The sequence below is a fragment of the Mizuhopecten yessoensis genome, unplaced genomic scaffold (genome assembly GCF_002113885.1).
Source record: "Mizuhopecten yessoensis strain PY_sf001 unplaced genomic scaffold, ASM211388v2 scaffold2329, whole genome shotgun sequence".
NCBI classification, from domain to species: Eukaryota; Metazoa; Mollusca; class Bivalvia; order Pectinida; family Pectinidae; genus Mizuhopecten; species Mizuhopecten yessoensis.
In genome coordinates, this window is record NW_018404492.1 from 3,835,515 (window position 1) to 3,842,856 (window position 7,342).

A 7,342-nucleotide genomic window follows, 5' to 3' on the forward strand; every position below is an offset into this window, starting at 1 on the left:
ATACCTGTATCATAATTGCTGTAAGGTATGTAAATTAACTGTAACTGAAATTAATTTGGTAAAAGCCTATGCCACATGTACCTATCTATTTCAATGGATGACAGGGACAGCGGGAAACTGGAAGGTACCATATCGCGACTGAAAAGAACAGTACCTTAACATGTATATATATTCAGCATACGTGTACATGTACATTTTGACTTTTATGATATCCACTTATGATAAGCCTTAAACTTTATTTGAGAAACACAATTTAGGCAAATGAGTATTTAGCTAATTTATTCTTTGAGATTCGCGAAAATGAGTAAAGGGTTTAAATAATTTATAATTTAAAAAAGTTGAACAAAAATTGGTCGAGACAGCCTAGGAAAAAAAAGATACATATGGTAATGTACGCCCTGATAGCCACCTTATAGTTAAATAACTTTGACGTCGGTCATTTTTTATACCTAAAAGTTAAAATGCATTTGTAAAATAATTATACCAGTTATTCTACTTCTTGAATTACGGGTATCAAGATTATAATTTCTTGGTTGTATTGGTCTATAAAGAGCCGAACAGTCTATAAACAGCTGATAAAGAGAAGAATTCACTTATTCATTCTGATATCATGAAACTCTTTTATTATGATAATAAGATCAAATTGATGATATTAGGAATAGATTTTTAGAAATAATAATCCCATTTCTTTTTACGGAGATATCAAAATATTCTAAGGAATTAATCATGTTGGGGAGCAAGCGGGTTGATCTAGTACGGCATACATTTGGTTCACCGAATTTCCCTTTACCGAATTAAATTTAAACTTGATTTATTTTACAACAAATATGAAGCAAGTTATTTCAACTTTATTTATTTATTTATGTTATTTATTTCCAATTCAACAGACCCAAGGGTCCACTTACAGAATGGATAACAACATTACAACACAAGTATAAAATATCACAGTCAGTTATTTATGTAACACACACTAAAAGATACTCATATGTAAAACAAAAGGAATTAGTGATAGCAAATATTCTTTATCCGTACTTTGAACTCGGCGAGAGAGGAACGAAACATATCGCAGTCTGGTGCAAAATCAAGAGAGTTAAAATTACATTGAATCCTGTTTAAAATACTACACTTTCTAACGTTTATTCTACTTCTCTGGCAGTAAAACTGATTGGAACGAATTGATCGTAGATTACGACCAGTGACTAAGAAACACATTTGCTTGACTAAATATGGACAATCAAAAGCACTATTAACACATTTGTAAAGAAATACACAGTCTTAAAATGCCCGCCTATGTTCGAGGCTAAGAAGATTAAAATGCCTACAAGTGTCAGCGTAAGACATGGAATTGTAGCCAACTTGTGCCTTAAAACATAAAAAAAAAAAATCAAAAATTTACGCTGGACAACTTCGACCTGGTGAATTAAAGATGTTTGGTAAAGGAGACCAGATCTGACAACAGTATTCTAACTGACTCCTGACAAGACTTATATATAAAGACCTCAAAACAGGTAATTGTGTAAAACTTTTACATGTACTTTTTATAAAACCGAGCATTCGCAGTGATTTGGAAACAGTACGTCTAATGTGGGTACTAAAAATCATTGAAGAGGTCAGCCATTTTCCACACAGTGACCAATCATACACTCTTTCTATATCGCTCTGTAGCTGCTCACACTCAGACAACGTTCGTACACACTTGAAAAAATTGCTGTCGTCGGCAAACATAAGAGTTTTTAAAAAATTCACAATAGATGGCAGTTCATTGATAAAAACAAGGAAAAGTTTAGGTCCAAGTATCGAACCTTGAGGCACACCGGAAGTTACATCACACCAACCGGATGTTGCCCCATTGACAGTAACACGCTGGAATCTGTCTTTCAAATGCGTAGTAAACCAATCTAGAATGCTACCTTCTACACCATACAATTCTAATTTATGCAATAATAATCTGTGGTTTACTTTGTCAATTGCCTTTGAAAAATCAGTATATACAGCATGTAATTCTACTTTTTTTCTCAAACGCTTTGGAAATCTGATCGGTGAAACATGCAAGGTTTGAAACAGTAGACCCTTTTGGCATAAAACCATGTTGCTCATCGCAGATAAGCGGATTTATAAAATTTGAAAAATGTACGTCCACCAGTTTTTCGAAAACTTTAGATATACATGTAATTGCATTGGTAGTAAAGATACTGGTCTGTAATTAGAGACTTCATTACGTAATTACCAGATTTAAAAGTGGGAATAACATTAGCCCTTTTAAAAATACTTGGAAAGATACCATCTTTCAATAAACGGTTGAAAATGTTACACAGTGGTACATTTAACTCATCAACACACTCTTAAACCAACTACGCCAGATATGTTGTCGTGTCGTAGCCACAAGCTTGTATTACGTCTATTTGTGTAAGTGCCTTCTGGACATCAGTACAATTCAAAATAAGTGTGCTTAGCGGGAAGTCAAATCCATTTTTTTTTTACATATATTTGAGAAAGATCACAATCGTCGTCCATACAGAACACATTTTTAAAGAAAGCGTTAAAAATATCTGCAGATTCAACATTGTTGGAAGACGATGATGAACAGTCTGAGACAGAGTCCGGGACAGTCCCCTCCTTCCGCTTTCCTTTCACAATTCCCCAAAAACGTTTGGGATTGTGATATAGTCATCGTATTTAGGTGTTTGGAGTGATTTTAACTCCTGCCGCAGAGAAGAAAAAATAGCATACTCAGGAGAATCACGTCGTTTACCGGTCTTGACATAGACTTTGTACATGTACGCACGTTCTTTCTCTTTAACCATTGCTATAAGGTCATTGTCATACCATGTTGGAAAACATCGTTTTCTTAATGTTATCATGAGGACACATGTCTTGATAGTTGTAGTGAGTACATCATATAGTTGGTAAAACCACGGACTTAGATCTAATTCCATGGTAAAACGCATCATTAACTGTTTCAGAATTTAAAATAAAAATTAATATAATATAAACACAAAGTGGGATGATTTTGTCACCACTCACAATCTTACCCAGCTGATAAAGCAGCCCACCAGAGTAGCTAATTCCTCTTCAACCATCATTGATCATGTTTATACTAGTAATGATGATATTATTTCTGATGTATATGTACCATGTATAGCTTTAAGTGATCATTATCCTGTATGTGTTACCGTACAACATAACTTGCGTTATATGGAAAGCAAATTTAAACACACTACGATAAAGTACAGATGTTTCAAAAAGTTTGTAAATGAAGATTTTCTACAGGATCTCAATGAATCCAATATAGATGAGGTAGCCCAAGAGACTGACCCAAATGAAGCACTATCACTCCTATATAACATAATATTGAAAATCCTAGATAAACATGCCATGATGAAAACTAAAAGGGTCAAACGAAACAAACAGCCGGAATGGTTTAACGAGGACATAGCCAATGCAATGCGCCTACGAGATAAATTTCATTCGGCAAAGGATTGGGATAACTATAGGTTATGGAGAAACAAAACTAATTTGCTAATACTAAATTCAAAGAAAGGTATGTTAAATAATGTTGTTACTGATCACAAACCTAGTGCCTTACTTTGGAAACACGTAAAATGCATTTCATCCAGTGAATCTCGAAGTACTATTCCTAATCATCTTAAAATAAATAATGACATGACCATTACTGATAAACAAGAAATCATAGACAGAATAAATATGCATTTTGTTTATGTCTCCAATATGGTCGATAAAAAACCACTGGATTATAATGATCATTTTGTGATGGAACAACATGTTTCACGTATAATTTCTAAACAAACCCCATTCATCATTCCTTACATACATTTAAAGGATGTCGAAACGTACATAAATAAACTTGACGACACTAAATCGACTGGAAATGATGGAATTGGTCCAAAAATACTTAAAATTTGCAACCATATTATATCTCCATATTTAACTTATATAATTAATTTGAGTATATCAACGTCCATCTTTCCAATCGCTCTAAAAATAGCAAGAGTGACGCCACTACACAAGGGCGGAGATAAGGATATTTTAGATAATTACAGACCAATATCTATTCTACCTACTATATCCAAAATATTTGAGAGACATACTTCAAATCACTTATATAAATATGTATTGAAGTATGACCTTTTGCATAGCTCGCAATCAGGCTTTCGAGCAAAACACTCATGTCAGACTGCCCTAGTTAACCTATTTGATAAATGGATTGAGGGTATTGATAATAATGAAGTAATTGGTACAGTGTTTATTGATTTAAGAAAGGCCTTTGACTTGGTGGATCATGGCATTCTTCTACATAAACTTAAGATACTAAATATCTCTAGCACCAGTGTGAACTGGCTAACATCATACTTAGAAAATAGAGTGCAATCTGTCAAATCAAACAATATTTCATCTTCACCTAAAGTAATTAGGTCAGGTGTTCCTCAAGGCTCAATACTTGGGCCGTTACTATTCATTATATATATAAATGATATGCCATTATATGTACAAAATTGTTTGATTGACATGTATGCGGATGATAGTACAATGCATTTGAAGGGAGACAACTCCTCTGCTATTGCAGATAATCTCCAAGATAATCTAAATCATATAGTGAGATGGTGTGTGAATAATAACATGAAATTGAATAAAAATAAGACCACAAGTATGGTAATAGCCAGCAGACATAAACTTGCAAATCTAAATCCATTACGTTTGGTAGTAGACAATGACGAAATTGCGTCTTCCTCCTGTCAAAAGGTTCTGGGTATGTATATTGATAACATTCTAAGTTGGGTAACCCAAGTGAAGAAAGTATCTTCCAAATTAGCAACTTCTGTTGCACTTTTGCGTAGAATGGCAGGCTATTTGAATCAAGAAGCCCAAAAAGTTTACTATAACGCCTATATATTGCCAATACTGGACTATGCTGCTATTGTGTGGGGAAATGGTTTAACAATTGAACAAGGAAATTATATCACTAAAATCCAGAAAAAGGCTATACGTATTGTATTAAATAAGCCCATCTTAACTCCAAACATTGAACTCTTTAAAGAATGTGATACTCTCCCTTTTAATTACAGAGTTAAATATCATACTTGTATATTAGTATACAAAGCACTTAATGATTTAGCACCAGGCTACATTAAATCTAACCTAAGTCTATGNTAATGATCATTTTGTGATGGAACAACATGTTTCACGTATAATTTCTAAACAAACCCCATTCATCATTCCTTACATACATTTAAAGGATGTCGAAACGTACATAAATAAACTTGACGACACTAAATCGACTGGAAATGATGGAATTGGTCCAAAAATACTTAAAATTTGCAACCATATTATATCTCCATATTTAACTTATATAATTAATTTGAGTATATCAACGTCCATCTTTCCAATCGCTCTAAAAATAGCAAGAGTGACGCCACTACACAAGGGCGGAGATAAGGATATTTTAGATAATTACAGACCAATATCTATTCTACCTACTATATCCAAAATATTTGAGAGACATACTTCAAATCACTTATATAAATATGTATTGAAGTATGACCTTTTGCATAGCTCGCAATCAGGCTTTCGAGCAAAACACTCATGTCAGACTGCCCTAGTTAACCTATTTGATAAATGGATTGAGGGTATTGATAATAATGAAGTAATTGGTACAGTGTTTATTGATTTAAGAAAGGCCTTTGACTTGGTGGATCATGGCATTCTTCTACATAAACTTAAGATACTAAATATCTCTAGCACCAGTGTGAACTGGCTAACATCATACTTAGAAAATAGAGTGCAATCTGTCAAATCAAACAATATTTCATCTTCACCCAAAATAATTAGGTCAGGTGTTCCTCAAGGCTCAATACTTGGGCCGTTACTATTCATTATATATATAAATGATATGCCATTATATGTACAAAATTGTTTGATTGACATGTATGCGGATGATAGTACAGTGCATTTGAAGGGAGATAACTCCTCTACTATTGCAGATAATCTCCAAGATATTCTAAATCATATAGTGAGATGGTGTGTGAATAATAACATGAGCTTGAATAAAAATAAGACCACAAATATGGTAATAGCCAGCAAACATAAACTTACAAATCTAAATCCATTACGTTTGGTAGTAGACAATGACGAAATTGCGTCTTCCTCTTGTCAAAAGGTTCTGGGTATGTATATTGATAACAATCTAAGTTGGGTAACCCAAGCGAAAAAGTATCTTCCAAATTAGCAACTTCTGTTGCACTTTTGCGTAGAATGGCAGGATATTTGAATCAAGAAGCCAGAAAAGTTTACTATAACGCATATTCATTGCCATACTGGACTATGCTGCTATTGTGTGGTTTAACAATTGAACAAGGAAAGTATATCACTAAAATCCAGAAAAAGGCTATACGTATTGTATTAAATAAGCCCATCTTAACTCCAGGCATTGAACTCTTTAAAGAATGTGATACGCTCCCTTTTGATTACAGAGTTAAATATCATACTTGTATATAAGTATACAAAGCACTTAATGATTTAGCACCAGACTACATTAAATCTAACCTAAGTCTATGCCATGATACATATAACTATGGATTAAGATCTACTTCTCATAATAATCTAGTTATACCAAGACACAACACTGAATTCTTCAAAAAATCTTTCAACTACACCCGTGTTGTGTCATGGAATAATCTTCCAAACCAAATTAAGAATGATATAACAGTCTTCACGTTTAAAAAAAATCTCAAGAGTCACCTATTGTCTCTTTACTTAAATGGATAAATGAACATTATCAATTTCATGATAATTAAAAGTTTGGTATTGAAATTCCACAGGACACTGTCAAAACCTATAATGTAAGGTTCCACATATGCTGTTAGTATGCAAGATATTGTTGGACATACGTACGCGTTACCATAGACATTACAACACATGTAATTCTAGTCAGTTTACAGTAATCTCATTAATTGATTGTTTTTGTGGTTTGTAGTTATATCATATCATTGTTTTATGTAATCTCTTCATGCATTCATGTACTATATGTGTTTGAGGGCCGCATGGAAGATTACTCTTGTACTAAATGTGTATCCCTCGTTAAATAAAGTTAGTATTAGTATTATTTAGTAGTAGTAGTATTACCAGTCAGTGTTTGAGAAAATACATTTCATTTATATTAATCACTCTTGCTGGCCCGGATGTTGGCGTATATTTTTTTCGTGTATTTTATTTTTGTTCGGGTTTAAAACAATGAGCACTTAATTATCCTTAATAAACCGGTTTGTGCGGCAGTGTCGTACAGAAGCTTAAATCAGTTCCACGGTTAATAAAGCTTGTACGTGAC